We start from the raw sequence: 20,322 nt of genomic DNA, 5'->3' as shown, positions 1-20,322 counted from the left end.
AGTTCCAAACCTTCCCTTTCACGTCTCCAGACCTAAATATCTATGCTTTCTGTGTCTGCTCTCATGCCCTTAACTCTTAGCTCTCTATTCTCAAAGCCTCTCTTTCACTTGGATTACGATGCTCCAACTCTTTCTGGAAAAATGGTTGCAATTCCTCCAGCTATGTGGAAGGCACAGCTGCTGTGGGAGATACAGAGATGTATTTACAACTGCTGTCTTTCACAGTGGACTGACAGTCTAGCAGGGAATAACATACAAACAGCAAAGGCAGAGAATGTTAGAAGAGCTGTGTGTGTGCATAATAAAAACTGTAGGCGCAAACAACTCTCAGAGTGGTCCCCCAAAATAAAACTACTCTCCAGTAATTCTCTACACCATACAATTCTGACTCCTTTTACTTAATTTTTGAAGCAGAAGCTTCTCTCAAATGTTTAAGAAAATGAAAGTCAGCTATGGTAGAGATAATTCAAATGAGTGGATAATCCAATAAAAAGGAGCTTTTATTTAAATCTGCTTTGCATTTTTTTTTATAGTAGCACCACAGGGTTTTAGAAAAGTTAAGTAATTTGTTGCAGGAAAACAGCTAATTAATGACAGAGCATGATTTCAATCTTAAGTCTGCCTGACCCTTGAAAATCTCAGTTTCTGGCCAGGCACAGTGGTGCACACCTGTAATCCCAGCACTTTGGGAGGCTGAGGTAGGAGGATCATTTGAGGTCAGGAGTTCGTGACCATCCTGGCCAATGTGGTAAAACCCTGTCTCTACTAAAAATACAAAATTAGCTGGGCACAGTGGCACACAACTGTAATTCCAGTTACTCAGGAGGTTGAGGCAGGAGAATCGCCTGAACCCAGGAGGTGGAGGTTGCAGTGAGCCAAGATTGTGCCACTGCACTCCAGCCTGGGTGACAGAATGAGACTGTGTTTCAAAAAAAAAAAATTAAAAAATAAATAAAACCTCAGTTTCTTTGTCTGTAAAATGAGGCTAATAATTCTAACTTTGCAGAATTGTTGTAAGGATTAAACAAAAATAATAAACCCAGCATATCAAAAATACCTGATACAATAAGGACTGTATGGTAGGTGGTTGTTATTATTATCATTCCCAGATATAATATGGTTGAATCAGAGGTATTTTGTATGCACATTTTAAAGGCTCCTAATGTGTATTACAAAACTGCTTTCCAGAAAACAGTTAAGCAAAGCCCTAACAACACTGCCAGGAAGATGTGTCTAAACTGCAGACCCGCTCACGCCTCCCCATTGTTTTCAGGATCAGTCTTAAACACACAGGACCACTGCTACTTCTTTAGAGTCATCTCCCGCTTCTCCTGCCACATCCACTTACTTCCAAATTACTTTCTGTTCTCTTGGCATCTTCAAATATATATTTCAGCCATCTGGCATGCCCTTTCCCTTTCTGCTAAGTCTTACCAATACTTAATATCTCAGTCCATTCCAGTTGATATAACAAAATATTATAGATTGGATGGCCTCTAAACAATAGAAGTTTATCTCTCACAGTTCTGGAGACTGGAAGTCTGAGATCAGGCACCAGCATGGTTGGGTTCTGGTGAGGGCCCTCTTCTGAGTTGCAGACTGCAACTTCTCACAGTGTTCTCACACGGTAAGAAAGATGGGAAGTTTACTACGGCCTCTTTTATCAGGGCACTAATCCCATTAGGCCCCATTTCCTACTACCATCCACCTGGGAGGTTAAGTTTCAACATAATGAGTTTTGAGGTGACAAAATTATTTAGTTTATAGTGTTCCGACCCTGATTTCCCCAATTGATGTCCTTCTCACATGCAAGATACATTCATTCCATTCCAACAGTCTCAAAAGTCTCAACTCGTTCTAGCATAAACGCAAAGACAGAAAGTCCAAATGTAAATTGGATATGGTTGAGACTCAAGGTATTATTCATTCGAAGACAGATTCCTCACCAGCTGTGAACCCATGAAATCAAGTTATGTGCTTCCGAAATACAATGATGGGTCAGGGGCACGACAGATTTTCCCATCTCTAAAGGGATAGGCTGAGAATGTTCCAAATCTTTAAGGTCTCCACTTTTGACTCACAATTCCATCTTAAGTCATAGTCCCCCTCTCACATTTTACTATAAGCATTCGGGAGAAACCAGACCACTCCTTCAAATTTTGCTTAGATATTTCCTCAGCCAAATATCTAATTCCATCACTCGCAGCATCACTCGCAGGTTCTACCTTCTACAGAACACTAATGTGAGCACAACTTAGCCAAGTTATTCACCACTTTATAACAAGACTGACCTTTCCTCTAGTGTCTAATAACATGTTCCTCATTTTCATCTGAGACTTTATCAGAATGGCTTTTATCATCCATATTTCTACCAATGTTCTGTTCAGGATGACTCAGGTCTTCTTCCTTTCTCTACAGCTCTACTCTTCTCCTTCCGAGCCCTCACCAGACCACCTTTAAAAGTCAGTTCATGGCAATGTAGACTTTTTCTAGCATGTACCTCAAAATTCGTTCAGCCTCTACCTATTACCTGTTCCACAGCCACATCCACACTTTTAGATATTCATTACAGTGTCACCCCACTCTTGGTACCAAACTCAGTATTAGTTAAAATTTAACATACAAGATGCTATCCTGAGGTGGGATAAAAGGCCACCCAAAGGGTTAAATTTTGACATTTTCTCCAAACCATAGCCTTGTATGAATTACTATGAGTTTGGGTAGCACATTATTATCATGGATTTTCGTAGCTGGTAGAAAATGAGAGGAAAACAAAGACAACAATGAATCTAGCCTGCAGAGATAACCCCAGTTGGTATCTTAATCAACAGTTCCCAACCACTTCCCCAACAAATCTCTAGTCTTCATTCCCTCTCCCTTCCCTGTTCTTGTCCTGTCTCAACCCCATCTGTCAAGAGGGTAGCAGGAACATAGTACCCTAGAAAGGTTCTGACCAGGCATCAAAAATAAATTTCAAGTGTTAACTTCAGCACCCTGTCACCTTGGGAAGTTGGCCTTTTTTTTTTTTTTTTTAAGTGGGGATAACAGTTTCCTCCCTTCCTATCTGTATTAGGCCATTCTTGCATTGCTATAAAGAAATACCTGAGACTGGATAATTTACGAAGAAAAGAAGTTTAATTGGTATGTGGTTCTGCAGGCTATACAAGCAAGGTGCCAACATCTGCTTGTCTACTGGGAAGGCCCAAGGGAGCTCTTACTCATTACAGAAGGTGAAGCAGGAGCTTGCATGTCACATGGCAAAGCAGGAGGAAGAGAGAGAGAGATAGTTGGGGGCAAAGTGCCATGCACTTCTAAATGACCAGATATCGTGAGAACTTACTCACTTTGGACAGCACCAAGCCACGGGGGATGATGCTAAGCCATTCATGAGGATTCACCCCTGTAATCTAATCACCTTCCACCAGACCCACCTCCAAAACTGGGGATTACAATTCAACATGAGATTTGGGTCGTGACAAATATCCAAACTATTAATATATCACTGTCCCATGGGAAGTGGCTCAAATGAGACAACGGATGTGAAAGTGAACAGTGAAGCTGTACACTAATGCAAACACATCCTCCTCATTGCCAGGAGTAGTTAGACAGCAGGGAAATCAGGACTGGACAGGCTCCACAGTGGGACTGGCTCTGTGAATGACCAGTGGCTGAAGAGCGGCTCTTTGCTGAGAGAGGCTAAGCAAAGACTCCAGACCCTTGTGCCCACATGTAAAAGAGCCCACATGTAAAGTGACAAACCCCCTCTCCCAGAGGCCTCCCTTAAATGAACTTAAGTGATGCCCCAACAAGGTGGAACAGACCCTCTGTCATCTAGTACTTTTTAAACTGTCCTCAAGAAAGCTGATGAAACTGTTTCTCAAACCTAAGGGCCCACTGCTGATCCTCATGAACATTAAAAGCAGCCACAATAGTGCTGACAAGGCAGGGCCTGAAGTTGGGGTCTGGGGTGGGGGTGGATCAAGTGCTGTGCAGCCTGTTGCCTTTTGTTTGCTCACTCACCTTGCAGCTCCCAGCTCCTCGGAGGGCCTGCAACTCTTCACACCTGAAGGGTACTTGGGGCACTGGTGATTTGAATTCCACCTAGGAAACACACAAGAAATGAATCACACCTTGTTTTCCACTGAGGGCTTCAACAGAAGGGGCTTTATAGCAATTTTGGAAAATCTAGGGGGAAATATCCCTCCTGCCGCATTGCAGTGTTCTGGAAGAAAACAGGCCTAATACATCCTCTTCCAGGTTTTGGAGAGGAGAAGGGAGGATGAAGGAATAGCAGTGATAAGTCTGCTTAGTGACCCCGAATCCAGAGACTGTGCCCAGCCTGATGGGAGCAGGCCCTTGTGCATGAGAGGTGGGTAGCCTGAGGGTTAATTGGACACTGCCCCCCACAGAGCTCCAGCTTTCAGCAAGTGCTCTTGAAATTCTTTCCATCCAATCCACAGATGCTGTCTATACCATAGGAGTTCACCTTTGAAGACAGCGACGTAAGCATTGTGTTAAGAATCACTGCCCTCCCTAAGAATGAAATGCAGTAGGATGTACAAGAAAGCCTGGGGTCTGCATAAGGAGGGAAAGCTAAAAGGCACTGGAGGAGAGACAGGCTTTGAGACAGGGAGAGGATGGGCTTCCCTGCACAGGACAGTTTGGGAGTGCTATAACTGAACCTGGAGAGCAACTTTGCAGAATGCTTTCACCACATGCTAAGTAGCATGGTCTGAGAGAGTGCTTGAAATGACTGGAGGGAGAAGTAGCGATTGCAAAAAAGGGGTTTGGGATTATCTATTGTATAATGCCAAAGCTCAAACCACAGCTAGACCTGGAAGCCCAGACATATATCACCAAGGAATATGGCCTCTGTGTGTCTCATATGTACAATTCATGGGAGGCAAATATTCATCAGGTGTTTCCTAGTCTATATAAGGTAACACAGTGCTTCAGTGTTCATTCATTCTTTCAACGAATATTTACTCTGTGCAGGCACTTTTTTAGGTGCCAAAGGCAGCAACGGGCAAATCCAGCAAGGTTTTGTCCTTGTGGAGCTAATATTCCAGTGGGGAGAGACAAACAATAAATACACAGACCAAATAAGCACTTTTAGATAATGAAAAGTGCTGGAGCAAGATAACCCCCTCTCTAAGTCACCTGTTGGCAGCCCTGTCCCCTGCGCCACTGCCATTGCCACCAGGATGCTGGAAGCAAACAAATGGGGAGACGTCACTCTCTGGTGGTTTCCCAGGCAGCGGCCCTCAGCAAAGCCAGTGCAGTGGGAAAACAGGAGTGGAAAGCTGCCCTGCCTTGCCCCCACTGCTGACACCTGGGAAACTCATTTAGAAAAAAAAAATGTTTAGACTGTAAATAAGGTGTGAACAGTGTTATTTCTAGATGGTAACCTTATGAGATGATTTTCATTTTCTTCTGAATTTTCTGATATTTTTGTTATTACAGTGCATTACTTTGCAATAAAGGGAGAACAATTTTTTAAATGAGAAGATTGGCCTAGGTAAATTAAATTAATAAGAAATGCATTTGGACAAATAGGCAGGGGCCAGATCTTAGGGTGACAAACAACATCGTACCATGTCACTTTATGCTTTACAAAGCAATTTCACAAAAACATCTCCTTCAACCCTTATGAGACTTTCTTGAGGTTACATAGAAAATGCAAGCAAATGCCTGACCCTCAGGTCACTGACTTCTAGACACCGTGTTTTCCATTATTCCACCGCCCATCTGTAGCAGACCTTACTTCTCTTTACAGCTGAGGCATTCAGAAAGCCGCTGAGCCCCAGATCTGAACTCTCTTCTCCCAATCCTCGCGATCTCCTAGAGAAAGCATGCTAATTAATTCAAGCGTTTATCGATCTAGTGTTTACAGACCCCCTACCAAGTTCGAGGATGCGTGGGATATGATGAAGAAGCAAATAGGTCTCCCAGTGGGTTGAGGGAAAGGCTTTAACGAATGAGTGAATATATGATATAATTCATGGTAACTGCAGTAAAAGAAAGTAAAGGGTATGATGTGAGTGACTAGCATGAGAGGGGGCTGATTTGGACCGTGGCTCTAGCTCTTCACTCAATATCCCAGCAATACTTTGTCACTGAGTATGACCAAGGTAAGTAAGACAGATATTCTAAGACGGAGGCTGAGACCAGCCTGAATTTCAAAGCGTGTATGTTTTAGATGTCTAGACAGCTTGCAAAGCCACATGAAAAGTTAATTAAGAACATCACATGTACGTATAACAATGAAACAGCTCCCTTAAACCCAGTCTGGAACAAGGTACGGTTTACCAACCAGATAGGTCACCAGAGATGTCCCAAGTCCACATATGACTGTCACTGGGAGAGGTCACAGAAGGTCAGGAATGTGAAAGTAAAGGTTAAACCAGACAAAAATATGTAGCTAACAATAAAGGGGAGCTTCAAAAACTTCATAAAAATGGAATTAAAAGATGAAAATTACAAATATAAACTTGACTTCCTAACATAAGTTCCATCATATTTGATACACTTTTTTAAGCAGTGACACCAGCATATAGTCTATCTCTAAAGAAAGAAGGGTCCTGGGAACTTAGTCATGTCAATGCAGTCTTTTTTGCATTATTAATTGAAGAAAAGTGAGTGCCCTCTAAAGATTTAAGATTAAGAAACAAAAAGAAGGCAGAAGGAGCCAAATCGGGACTGTAAAGTGGATGCCTAATGATTTCCCACCAAAACTCTCTTGAAATTGCCCTTGTTTAAAGAGAAGAACGAGCAGAAGCATTGTCCCGGTGGAGGACTCTCTAGTGAAGCTTTCCCAGGTTTGTTTGTTTTTTTTTAGGTGTTTTTCTCCTAATGCTTTGGCTTTCTCATAATAAATGCTTTCATCAAAAATAGATGTCATCCTTCTTTGGCTCTTCAGAAAGTCAGCAAGCAAAATGCCTTGAGCATCCCAAAAGACCACTGTCATGACCTCTGCTCTTGACCAGTCCACTTTTGCTTTGACGGGACCACTTCCACCTTTCAGTAGCCATTGCTTTGATTGTGCTTTGTTTTCAGGATCATACCGGAAAAGCCCTGTTTCATCTCCTGCTACAATTATTCAAAGAAGTGCTTCAGGGTCTTGATCCCACTTGTTTAAAAGTTCTGTTGAAAGCTCTGCCCTTGTCTGCAGCTGATCTAGGCACAAGGGTTTTGTCACCCATTGAGTGGAAAGCTTGCTCAATTTTAATTTTTCAGTCAAAATTATGCAAGCTAAACCAGTTGAGATGTCTATGGTGTTGGCTATTGTTAGTTCTATTAAACTTTGGCCCTTTTTAGTTAGGGCACAAGCAAGATGAATCTTTTCCTTGCAAATTGATGGGAATGGTCTGCTGCCTTGGGCTTCATCTTCAACATCATCTCGTCCCTTCTTAAAATGAGCTGTCCATTTGTAAATGCTGATTTTTGGGGGACATTGTCCCCACGAACTTCTTGTAAAGCATCAATAATTTCACAGTTCTTCTGCCCAGGCTTCTCTATAAATTTGATGTTTATTTTTGCTTCAATTTTAGCAGAATTAGTGTTGCTTTGTTCTTTCGAACTGATGTCTTATCCTTCTTAGTGACTCAAACTAGATCTTGTTCAAATCCTGTTATACCAAGTTAGTATGAGTTTATTTTAGTGGTAAAACAATTTTGAAATCCTTGTATATTTTTTTTCTCAATATGTATTTTCCATGAACTTTTGGAAGACCCTTTGTTCAAGGCAGGGCACTTCAGTGTCCAAGTGGATGGCACAGGCATTCCATACCACAGGACTTTAGATGGGGAGCAGACAAGAGCTGCACTGTCAGGAAAGGCATCTGTGGAGAGGGTAGGATTTAAACTGGGCTTAGAGAGTGACTAAGATTTGGATGCTCTTCAAGATAATCCCATTTAGCAAGGTCACGAGAAATGCCCAGGAAACCCACAGCACAGTCTGTGGGCTTTCTCTCCCAGATGCTTGTGGCTGGCTTCCTGGCCTCTCACCTGTCCTGAGACTTGCTAGTGGGCCTGTACCCCTTCCATCATGTCTGATGGTTTCTAAGAGTCTCTCTAACAATGCTCTAAAGAGCCAGGAGTGCTGCTGGCCACCAAGGCTGAACATGAAGACTAATTTCAGCACTGGGCAAGCTGGCAAATGCTGAAAACACTTGGCTAATTAGCTCGTCTGCACAGTGGGCTTTTACTGCAATATATCCATATGCAAAGCTCAAATACTTCCAGGTGCTGGGACCCAGTGGGGACAGAAAATTCAAGTCAGGCTATGTTCTCAGCTGCCGTTTGATATTGCGGGCACTACCACTGCGATCTGGGCTGGGGTAAGCTCCCTGAACACATCACCGACTGAACGATAACAGCAGCAATAACCATAAAAGGATGAGACCAAGTTTATATGGTGCTTCAGAGTCTACAAAGGCTTTTGTAATTTATGCCTATCAATTATGAGTTAATATGTTATTTGTAATATACATACATTATTATATGGCTTTCAAAGATTATGCTATCTTATTTGTAATAAGAACATGCCAGCAGTTATAAATCCTGGTTGACAGCTGTGGAGGGCTGGGCCTAGGGATGCCAGATGTCTCCCATATACCCCTCCATGTGACACTTAGTCATCTTCAATGACACCTCCATCTCCAAAGCATTCCAACTCGGTGGTGTTGGCTTTGAATGGATGAAGAGAGCCTTAGATGAAGACTCAGGATCCTGTGCTCAGTTCCCATGTGACCCTAGCTGGATTTCATTCTGTCTTAAGAACACTAGGCTTTGGTTTTAGCCCTGCATTCAAGTCCCAGCTCTGCCACTTCCTACCTGTGATCCTCAGGAAGTTATCTATCTTCTCTTAGCCAATTTCCTCCTGTGTTAAACATGGATTATAATAGCACTGCTCTCATAAAGTTGTTGTGAAGATAATAAGATCCACAGCACATATGAAGTGCTTACCACAGGGTATGACCCATACTTAGTGCTCTAAGTGCTAGTTATATTATTACTATTATTATTATAGGGAGGATAATACAGTGTTGTTCCCTCACCTGAACCTGCAGACTACGTCAGGACCCAGGGGCGTACGCATCCTCCCTCTTTCTGCATTAGCTCAGCATGCTCCAGTGGGTGGGACTAAAGGCCCTGGGAGAAGTCACCTTTGTTGAGCAGGCAGCATTCTCTCAAGCAGCCGGGCTTGCAGTGACACTGTCCCCCAGTTTCCATGCCCTGGGGTGATGGTGGAGTCTTGGTACCAAGCCATAGACCTGTAATGTCCTATACAGTAGCCACAAGCCACATGAAGGTGAGTACTTGAATTGTGGCCAGTGTAAATGAGATGTAAGAGCAAAGTAGACTTCTAAGACTAAAGTCAAAAGAAATGAATGTAAAGATCTCATTAATAATTTCTGCAAGCTGAAATGATAATATGTTAAATAAAATGTTATTACAATGAATTTCATCTGTTTCTTTTACTTTTTTTTAAAATGTGGCCAAAATAGAAAATGACACATGTGGCTCATGTTGTATTTCTAATGAGCAGCGCTGGTCTGGAGCGTAAGCTTTATGAAGGCAGCTGTCTCTTCGGTTCACAGCTGTATCCCTGGCATCCAGAACAGCACCTGAATGAATGAGTGAGCCAGTGAGTGGGTGAGGCTGGAGGAGCGTTTACAAGAAGCTGGAGGTCCTACTTGAGCAGACAGGAACAACTCCTGGACTACCCGAGCGAGGGTTGAAAGTAGGAATAACACAGGCTCCTTTCCAAAAAGCTCAGGGTGGGGAGACTGGGACCAGGTCAGGAGGGGAATTTGCTCAGCCCACCACTGGTTAAAGCAAGGCAGAGCGCACAAGAGAGAATGTACACAGTAGATGTTATGATTAATACAGCCTTGGCTATGTACAGATGAGGAAATGAAGGCTAAAAAGATACTAACAACTTGTCCCCAAACAGCCAGGATTCCAACCAAGCACATCTCAAACCCGTGCTCCTTTCTACTGAATCCCTTTACCTCCCACAGGCAATGTAGAGGTGCAGAAAGAAACTAGACTTGGGATTCTTTTTTAAGCATATTCCCTGGTGCCACCGCTGATGTCCTAATCTCAGGCAAGTCACTTGGCCTCCTTGAGCCTTGGACTCTTCCTGTCCTCATCCATAGTGGCTAAACCACCAGATCCCATCCATTTCATTTCTTCCTAATGGTGTGCAGAGACAGGAAATCCTATCCTGGAATGTAGTCTCAGAGGCTGAGCCCTGCATAGTTGCCCTCCTCTCTTTCGTGCTCCAAAAGAGGCTCTCTGACTGAGATTTCTTTGCATCACCCAAATCAATGATTAGTTTAAGGGTTCTCTTTGATTTCACTTGGTTTTAGATGCTTTTCATCAGAAGCCAAAACTGTGCAGACTCTTCCCTTGATCTTGTAATGAAATTCCCTCTGAGATGTTTAATCCTAGAAACAGCCTCTGCTATACCATATTCTCTTTCAAGAAAAAAGACATCTAAATAACAAACATCCCACCATATCCAGATAAAAATCTCAGATTGTGAATGGACTTGTCTCTCTTATATCTGCTTTCCTAGTCGTTGCCATCCATACCAATGAATTTCCTACATTTTGCTTATAAAAATAGAAGGCGGCCAGGCGCAGTGGCTCTTGCCTGTAATCCCAACACTTTGGGAGGCCGAGGCACATGGATCAACTAAGGTCAGGAGTTCGAGACCAGCCTGGCCAACATGGTGAAAACCCATCTCCACTAAAAATACAAAAAATTAGCCAGGCATGGTAGCGAGCGCCTGTATTCCCAGTTACTGGGGAGGCTGAGGCAGGAGAATCGCTTGAACTCGAGAGGCGGAAGTTGCAGTGAGCCGAGATTGTGCCGCTGCACTCCAGCCTGGGCAACAGAGCAAAACTCTGTCTCAAAAAAAAGAAAGAAAGAAAGGTATTTGATACACCATCAGCCTCTTGTGCCTGCCACAAGTCTGGACGGGATCCTGATGCTATAACATTTTCTGCTGCATTAATCCCTTAAAACATTCTTCCTCTTGTGCTCTGCTTTGCATTAACCTGTGGCCTGCTGAGTGAATTCCCCTCCCGACCTGGTCCCAGTCTCCCCACCCTGAGCTTTTTAGAAAAGAGCCTGTGTTATTCCCACTTCCAACCCTCAATCAAGAGCCTCTTACATTTGAATCTAAGCAAAGAGTATTTTAGAGCCAAAACTGACTTCTCAGAGAAGAAAATCTCACCCACTTCCACCTGGGTGAAACGCCAAAACTATTTTTGACCAGAAGTGATAAAGAAAGATTTGCCAGAATCAACTGTGTCATTCTAAAGCAAGACAAAGTCAAATCACGGTGGGCAGAGCTGCTTTTCAACACAACCCCATGCAGGATGCAGAACCCACTTAATTACCCGCCTGTGGCTCAGCCACTTGTTGAATTATTGTGGATTTTTAGTCCCTTCCCCCACACACCCAGCAGAGTGGTTGACCTGCCAGCACTTTCTAGTGCTCATGGAATGCATGAGTTTTAAATAAGCAGCACGCACCAGGACGGCAAAGCTGCTTTCTCTAAAATGATTACATGCGGAATTCCAAAGCCATACAAATTCACCTAGTGGTTCTATTCAGCTAACATTTACAGAGTGACTCCTAGGACAAGATGCTGTGTTAGGAACAGGGATAAAAAGCAAGTGAGGCCAGGCATGATGGCTCACACCTGTAATCCCAGCACATTGGGAGGCCAAGGCTGGAGGATCACTTGAGCCCAGCAGTTTGAGACCAGCCTGGGCAACATAGCGAGACCTCGTCTCTACAAAAAAAAAAAAGAAAAGAGAGAAAAAAGAAAGAAACAGCTGAGTACAGTGGCACATGCCTGTAGTCCTAGCTACTTGGGAGAATCTCTTGAGCCTAGGAGTTTGAGGCTGCAGTGAGCTATGATCACAACACCGCACTCCATCCAGTCTGGGCAACAGAGTCTCAACCCTGTCTCAAAAAAAAAAAAAAAAGTGAGTGAAAAGTTATTCTTATCCTCAAACAGCTTATAGTCCAGTGGAGATAAATGTATGTGAAAAACTAAAATGTAAGACAGAGTGAGAAAAGGGCAGTAAGAAAAGACATGTACACTGAAAAAAGACTAGAAGGAAATATACCACAATATCAATGGTGGTTATCTTGTTTATTGGGTTTATGGGTGATTTTTATTATCTTCTTTAGTTGTTCCTGTATTCTCTGTTTATGTTAACCCCCAGGGCTGTGGGGCGTGGGAGGGAGATGGAAGAAGTCCAGCATGTATTTGGAAAAATGCGAGTAGGGGACAGAGCGTATTGGCACAAGAACAGAGTGAGAGACTAGACGGGAGGGCTAGAGAGCCTTGAATGCCAGGCCAAATTGACTCAGTTGCTCACTGTCTGTGTTTCCATGGCCTTTCGTCACATTGTTGCTGATGCATCACTCACCACACTAGATTAGACTTGTTTATGTACACATCTACCCTCCTACATTTTTAGCTCCCTGAGGTCAAGGATCATGGCTCATTCATTCTGTAACCATATTACCCAGCATAATGACTAGCACATAACAGGAGTCAACAAAACCTTCTTGGATGTATTGGATCCTGACAGGGTTATTCCTTATTTTTCAGGTGATAAGGAGTCATCAAGCATTCCAGACCTGACACATTTTAGGGAGTTCATATGGAATATATGCCAGGCTCTATGCTGGGAACCTTAGTTGTCTTAATTGATCCCGCCTATAACCCTCACTGTCCACACTCATTTACACATGAGGTTCAGAAAGTTTAGGTAACTTGCCTAAGTTCATACAGTCTGAAGACAGTGTGGGAGCTAAAGTCAAACAGAAGGAAGTAAGGAGACTAGACCCGAGAGAGGCTGTGGGGACCTGGAACGGCACAGCCACTCAGAGAATGAAGTGTGGAGCGAGGCTGGTGTTTGGGGGGCAGCGTGGAGGTAGCGCTTACAGCTGAGGGCTGACGAGTTCCTTAGCTCCTGCATCAAACACATTTGTCATTTCTGATGTCAGCACAGGACACACAGCGCCAACAGAGACTCATCCTTGCCTTATTAGAACAGCTACCAGGAAGAAGACTTGTGCAAAGAGCCCCCATCCATGCTGTGAATAGTCTCCCTCCATTCTCTTATCCACTGGCTTTTTAAATCCTGTACCCAGACACTTTCATGAAAATGTTCCTACAACTGCCTCTGACCACAAATGTGAATCAATTTCCCTAGACTAAATAAAAACAGAATTGGGAATCAGAAATGTTTTCTCATCCCAGCTCAGTCACTGACTAAATAGGTACTCTTCATCTATTTCCTTCTCTTCTCTGAGCCTCAGTTCCCTTATCTGTGGATTGATTGGGTTGGACAAGACGATCTTTAAGATCCTCCAGACTACATCTAAGACTGTATGTTCTCAGGGACTTTGCACTCCTCCTTAGCATTTACGCCCACTGTAATTAAACAATTCCTGGTGCAACTAGTGAACATCTTATCACTCCTGCTGGACTGTGAGCTCCCGGAGGCCAGGGACTGTCTGCCTTGTTCCCAGTAATACTTGCAGCCTTGACTAGAGTGCTGAGCACGGAGTAGCACGCCACATCTGCAGCACAGACACACAGCTGGTCCCTGGCATGCCCTCTCTCTGGGCTGGAGCTATGAGTAGACAGCAACCAGCCTTAGGTCTTCTCACCATGATAGGGCTTTTCTAATGATGCTTGCTCTCTGGAGGACATTGTTTCTCTCCATGGTTCAGGTGACCAGTTAGCGTTAGATTTATCCAGGCTTCCAGCCAACCCTGGAAAAATCTTTTGGATTTTCTGATAAATAGGAGGAGGTCAGCGGTGGTGGCGGGGGGAGTTAAAACTGTGCGTGTATTTGCATTCAAAATACCCTACTGCTCAATTGGAAGCATTTTCACAGGTCCTCTGACTTGGTGGCACGGAGAGACTAAGGCCTCCCTAGGGGCAGAGTGCCCAGTAAGACTTAGCAACTCCAGCCACGGTTCTCCATCCTGCTCCCTAACCTCCCTGGCCTCACATCTCCCTAGCTCACATTCAGGTGAGCCCTGTATCTCACTTGAAGATGCCAGGCCTTTCTCCCTCAAGCCCACAGTGGGCAAGGATGCTGGAGTTCTTGTAGGCAGGAGGACGCCTGCAATGACCTCCACCAGGCCCTCCTACCCAGGGAATCCCAAAGCTCCTCCTTGGGGCCAAGAAGTGCACTTGGGCCTGTACTTACCATTCTGCAGCATCTCTCTCAACATTAAATCAGTGGCCACTGACCTTACAGTGTCAGTCATACGGCAGTCTCCATGGAAGGAAGAGACCTCCTTCCTTTAAAGATGTTCGCTTCCAGAAAATGAAATGAAGACGTTCCTATGCCCTTCCTTCGTTTCTAAGACAATGGGTAATGTCAAATCCCCAACAGAGCTGACAACCAAAGACTAAGAATAACCATGCATCGGTTGCTCCCCTCTGTTTCCTCTTCTCTCTCCTTCCAACTCAGGCCCCCACCACCCTGCCCCAGCGCTCAGTGTATCGCAGTCCCTCGATTCTTCTTGTCAGGTGGCGTTTAATTGCTTCTTCTCTACCCTTAAGGCAAGATTATACCCAGGGTGACCTCTCTGCTCCCAGACTGTTGGCCCTTTCTGAGTTCATTGTTTGAAATAACGCCTGGGAAATGCACGCACGGGATCCAGTAATGAGATTAGTGAGTTCTTGTACAAGCACTCACACCCTCTCAGCTCCTGCTGAGCCAGCCAGAAAAGTCAGCGAGGACTCTGCTTTCATGGGCATTGTTAATGAAAGTTTCACTTGCTTAAGTTTGCAGAAAGTAGGGCATGGATCTGTGCTTCATCATGCAGTGTCCCACGAGATGCGTCCCCAAGGTAGCTGGCTGGTTATTAACTAAGCGCAGCTAGCACTGTGTGTGCTTCGAGGCTGGCTGCTCTCATTCCAGCCTCGTGGTCTGAGGATAGGAGACAATGGTCCCTTAGCAGAAGTTTGTCAGAAGTGATGTGACTTAGTTTAGGGATCTGTAGGTGGGACTGACCTCTAAGACACTGGCAGGGCCATCCAATGATGTTGCAGTATCACCCAGGCCTTCTGCGGCTGCAAAACAAATAGCCTTGCTGGCATTCATAAAGCCACCACTGTAAGGTGGAACCACTGGTGTGGGGGAGGGGCTGAGTGCAGCCTGGAGGGAGACACCCTTATACTCATTATGGGTAAGAGAACACTACGTGTTCACACATCGCACCTCACCCTTCACTGGTTCCCGCTGCTGTGGAATGGAGTGTGAACTCGCTTCCTGGGCTGCTTGGGCTTTTTTGGTCTAAGGAGCTACAGCAAGCACTATTTTCCTAAATAGGACAGGACAGAATGCAGAGAAAAAATGGAGAGGAATTCATCTTTCTGAGGAAAAGGAAATGTTCTCTGGTGGGTTCTCTGCAGAATTAGCACCCGCTCCCCTCGGACAGTCACTGTTCCATAGTAGTCACCCTGCCTCGGATTTTCCCTCCAGCCAGTCCTCTCTGCGTTCACTCACTTCGCTTCCATCTTCCGGAAGATGTCTCTTCCATCTCACCAAATCTCCTCCACCCATTAGGCAGGGTATTAGTCTATAAGGGTTGCCAACAAATTATCAAAAACCAGGTGTCTTAAAGCAACAGATTTCTTCTCTTGTAGTTCTGGAGGCCAGAAGTCCTAAATCAAGGTGACTGCCAGGCTGCGTCCCCTCTGAAGGCTCCTGGAGAGAATTTGCTCCTCACTTCTTCCGGCCCTGGTACCTCCAGGTGTGCCTTGGCTCGAGGCTGTATTGCTCCAAGTCTGCCTCTGTCCTCACTTGGCCTTCTCCTCTCTGTGTCTCTCCTCTGTGTGTCTCTTTAAGAAGACACTTGTCACTGAATTGAGGGCCCACCCAGGTAACCCAGGATGATCTCATCTCAAGATCTGTAATTTCACTACATCTGCAAAGACTCCTTTTTTCCAAATAAGGTCATATTCACCAGTTCTGGCAATTAGGACATAATGGGCCTATCTTTTTACCATTCACCCCTCTGCACATACTAATTCTCAACCCTCAGAATACATCAGCTCATCTGGGGAGATTTTTAAACACTCCAGATGTGTGGCTTCACTCCAGAAATCTGTTTTCACATGATCCTGGATGGGAAATTAAATAAGTATTTTCTTTTCTTCAATTCCCCAGTTTCTCAAGTGCAACCAGGATGGTGGGGCAGGGGTGAGAAGAGCCACATCTCCGGGACAGTACTTCACTGAAGAAGACATTATCAATAAATCATACCAGCTTGCACTGATCACTTTCCCCTCCAGGGTTTCTTTTTTCTGACTGAGTCATGAATCAGGCTGTCATCTATTGCTTTGTAAGTGTTGCACACAGAATGTCAGAGACTTTGGAGATCATTTAATCCAGTGATGTCCCACCCTAACCAATCAATGCCCCATTATTATAGCAAATATTTAGAAAAACTCTCTTTACCACCTGAAATAAAATTTCTAGAAAAGCCAGTCGACCCAAATGCATAATGTAATCCTAATTGTAATAAAAGGAGAAAAAGGAAATGCGATAAAAATATTATATATATATATATGGCACACTTGGCATGTCATCCTGTGCAGGAGCCATGCTAATCTTCTCTGTATTGTTCCAATTTTGGTATACGCGCTGCCAAAGTGAGCACAGAAATGCAATTCTTAGTAAAATAATACGTCTTTCAATACGTAAGTGCTCATGCACGACTGCACTGGAACACAGAATGAAGCAGTCAGTACTTCCACCTACCTATCATGGATAAGTTTAGATTTAACAGCAGACAAATAGAAGCCACTTCATATAAGAAGTACAAGGAAATAAAAGAGCAGAGGGATATAGGAGGACACTAGAAGAAAAAAGTGTTACAATGAGAAAGAAGAACCCCCCATTCCTGGCTGTACATGACAACGGGAAGAAGGAAATAACCTTCCCTGAGGTACAAATAACAAGCCAGATCAAACTACAGATGTGCCAGAAGAGAAAACAAGGAAGCACAGGATCCTGTCTCGTGAGTTCAGTCTTGCATGTAAGGGTAGTGTCGTGATAATTTATTATGCTGTGACATGGGGCAGGATAGTGACAACGCATCACAGAAAACATGTCTCCATTCTGGAAATCTCACCATGCGGAGGCATATATTCAGTCTTTAACATTAAAAAAAAAAGACATCCAGGCATGGTGTCTCATGCCTGTAATCCCAGTACTTTGGGAGGCTGAGGCAGGCAGATCACTAGGTCAAGAGATCGAGACCATCGTGGCCAACATGGTGAAACCTCATCTCCACTAAAAATACAAAAATTATCTGGGCATGGTGGTGCATGCCTGTAGTCTCAGCTACTCAGGAGGCCGAGGCAGGAGAATCACTTGAACCCGGGAGGTGGAGGTTGCAGTGAGCCGAGATCACGCCACTGCACTCCAGCTTGATGACAGAGGAAGACTCTGTTTTTTTTAAAAAAAAGCCTTTAAAATGACATCCTTTTAGTACAGGCAGTGAGAAGAGGAGGATGGACTGGGAAAAGTTGTTTGGCAGATCTTGAAGGAGAATATCAGAGTAAGAGGGAAGAACAAAAGGCAACCCCAAACAACCACGATAGCTAATTTTCTCAGGAGATTTCTTATCATTGTACTACAAATATAAATATATGTGTTAAGAATATTAATCACTGTTAAAGAAGCTTTTATAAACAGGTTTGGGTGCCTCTGCTAATTTAAAATAGTATCTAGTTCTATATCTGTTAGATGCAGTCTCAAATTTCCCGTTACAGACCTGCACATGGGCTCCCTGCTTTGCGGTAACTGCATATTGCACCGTGCCCTTTTCAGTTAAATGTATATTTGGAAATGCTCTAATCTAGACAGAATGCATGAAACAGGGAAATTGTTTCATCATTTCAAGGTTTTTGTCCTTATTCTATTTAGGCTTCTCTTCCTAAGACAACCGTTTCTTAAATCCTGGGCTTTTGACTTAACTTCTTTGAAAGTGTGTGAAGCATTATTCTAGGGGACAGCACTGACCCCATTAGAAACACTCATCAAACAAGGGTTGAAAAACCACCGACTGCATATTATGTTCATTATTTGAGTGCTGGGTTAATTAGAAGCCCAAACCTCAGCATTATGCAATATACCCATGTAACAGACTTGCACATGTACCTCCTAAATCTAAAAATAAAAAAATAAGGAATACTGATCAAGCCTAACCTCATTCATTCCTGTCATGAGGAAACAGGCCCAATAGGGTAGGTCAACCGTAAATTTTGCTCCCCTTCCTGTCACTAAGTTCCTTGAGGACAAGGAGGGTGTGGAATGCTGCTCTTGTGCCTGCACACAGCTGCCAGCACAGAGAAGCACACATATCTATCTGTGGCCCTGGATGTGCCTGCTGTCTGTATTCCACCAGGACTCTGGATTCTCCTTTTCAACCTGGAAACAACTCGTTTCTAATTACTCTTCCATAGGAAGCACAGGCAACAGATCCCCAGAAGTCACTTGGGACTGAGTTTCAACACTTCTGTTTTGCACAATTTCAGCACTCGCACCAGCTGCAGCTGAAGACCATAGCATTTCAGTGAAAAGCAACTGGCTGCCTCCCCACCCCCTCTGCCTGTAGGCTGCTGTGGTTAGCACTGCACTCAGAGACAGAATAAATAAAAAGCAAAAGCCCCTGTTGTTCTAAGATAACGACAGAAATGACAGGTGCTGTTGCATGCAAACTTGGGGGAGAAGAGAATAAACAGCAACAATAAAAATCCAACAAATCACGGTGACAAGAAGCCTGGGTGGGCAAGTCCTCTTGCTGAGGTGTGATGTCAGAGATCAGATGGAACGTGCCCTCTTGGTCCCACCCTCCCCTCACCCCTGAACTCTTCCTCTTCCAGCTGGTTGGGTTTAGAATTTCTTCAGCAAGGATGAAGATTTTGCCCCACTGGAAGAACGCTAACTTCCAGGGTGAGTGCCCCTTTGGGAGACCCCCAGCCCCAGCTTACAGGATGAACAAATGGCCAGGAATGAGAAAAGCTGAAGTGGAGCGGCAAAGGGAGGAAGGTTTCCTTCAGCCCACCTTTCAACCCCGAGTGGGCTCGAGAGAGCTGCCAGCTGTGGTCACATTCATCCTGGGTTGCAGGCAGAAGGATGGCTCAATATCTTAGCTCATAGCCACCACTTCCGGGCACCACTTCCTTCCTTCATCAAGTAGTGTAAAATCATGAGGACCCAAGACAGCTGGAAGCCACCCACTTTGTTGTCCATGGTTGCTCGATGGTGTATTTTTCTCTTTTATCACATTCTGGACACAACCCGACACATCCAAGTCACCAATACCACATATACCTGGTGGTACTGCAGCTTTCTGTTGACCTGTGTGAACTAGCCTTCAGGCACCAGGGTTCTCACTCACACTGAGCACCCTGCCTGCCATTCAGAAGTTGCTCAATACATGTTTTTGGACTGAAAGAGCAAAAAGTTCAGGGGAGCCAATTCCACTCTATAAAATGGGAAAAGCCATCAAGGAACAGCCGTCACGTTAGTTAGGAGACCACATACGTACTGTCACCCACCTTCTTTGCAGCGTGTCGCCATCTCACCCATTTTCAGAGCTGCTCTTATCTTTGTCATGACCATCATCTCCGTGGCATCAGTGATGACAAACTTAAAAGGTGAGAGGCGTAATTGTAAACCACACCTTTTTAAAAAAGACTTGGGAAGCAGCATGATAGATTGGCTAAAATATCAGGCTGTAGAGACAAAAAAACCTGGGTTTGGATCCTAGTTCTGTGTATGAGTTACGAGTCTTGGTGAAGCCACTTCACTCTGCTACTGTTCCCTTGTCTAGAAAAGGGAGATGGTGCTACCACTGTCTCAGGGTCGGGGGTGGTGGTCTGCTGAAACAATCCATGCAATAGAACGATACTTCTGACTGTCTTGTATTTCATTTTTACTGCTGATCTCCATACAGCCACTCAGACAGTGCGCTAAAGCAAGAAGAGAGCAGAGTTCTTTCCCTTCCACTTTTCAGCTCCTGAGATGAAGGCCTGGACATAGCAAGGCAGGGGCTGCAAACTCAAGCATGCAGAAGAGTAACAGAAATGGGCCGAGCGGTCAGGGGCCGATGAAGCAGAATCGCTTTCATATCGAGTCTGACCTCTTCCCTCCGCTGGAAAAAGATGGCCTCCCTGGCTTTCAGTTTCCCCCTTGAAGAGACATGAGTATGTGAGTGGTTTCCCTTCCTCCTTCATCTCCTATGAGAGAAA

At 44.4% G+C, this 20,322-nt stretch overlaps 1 protein-coding gene and 1 pseudogene across 8 annotated transcripts in view; both read right to left on the bottom strand.

The window, feature by feature from the left end:
- The window catches only part of CRACR2A (calcium release activated channel regulator 2A), a 141,402-nt gene that overhangs the window by 97,822 nt on the left and 23,258 nt on the right, over nt 1-20,322 (bottom strand). For all 8 annotated transcript variants that reach the window (XM_021671346.2, XM_064377530.1, XM_021671348.2 and 5 more), the window contains one exon: nt 4,021-4,101. The gene's annotated coding sequence lies outside the window, so the exon portion shown is untranslated. The remainder of the gene's footprint in view (nt 1-4,020; nt 4,102-20,322) is intronic.
- Nucleotides 16,609-16,721, bottom strand: LOC135275484 (U6 spliceosomal RNA; annotated as a pseudogene).

The sequence above is a fragment of the Aotus nancymaae genome, unplaced genomic scaffold (genome assembly GCF_030222135.1).
Source record: "Aotus nancymaae isolate 86718 unplaced genomic scaffold, 86718_ANA_hifiasm-v0.15.2.pri h1tg000016l, whole genome shotgun sequence".
NCBI lineage: Eukaryota > Metazoa > Chordata > Mammalia > Primates > Aotidae > Aotus > Aotus nancymaae.
Note: the sequence above shows the minus strand (reverse complement) of the source record. Positions and strands in the feature narration are given on the sequence as shown.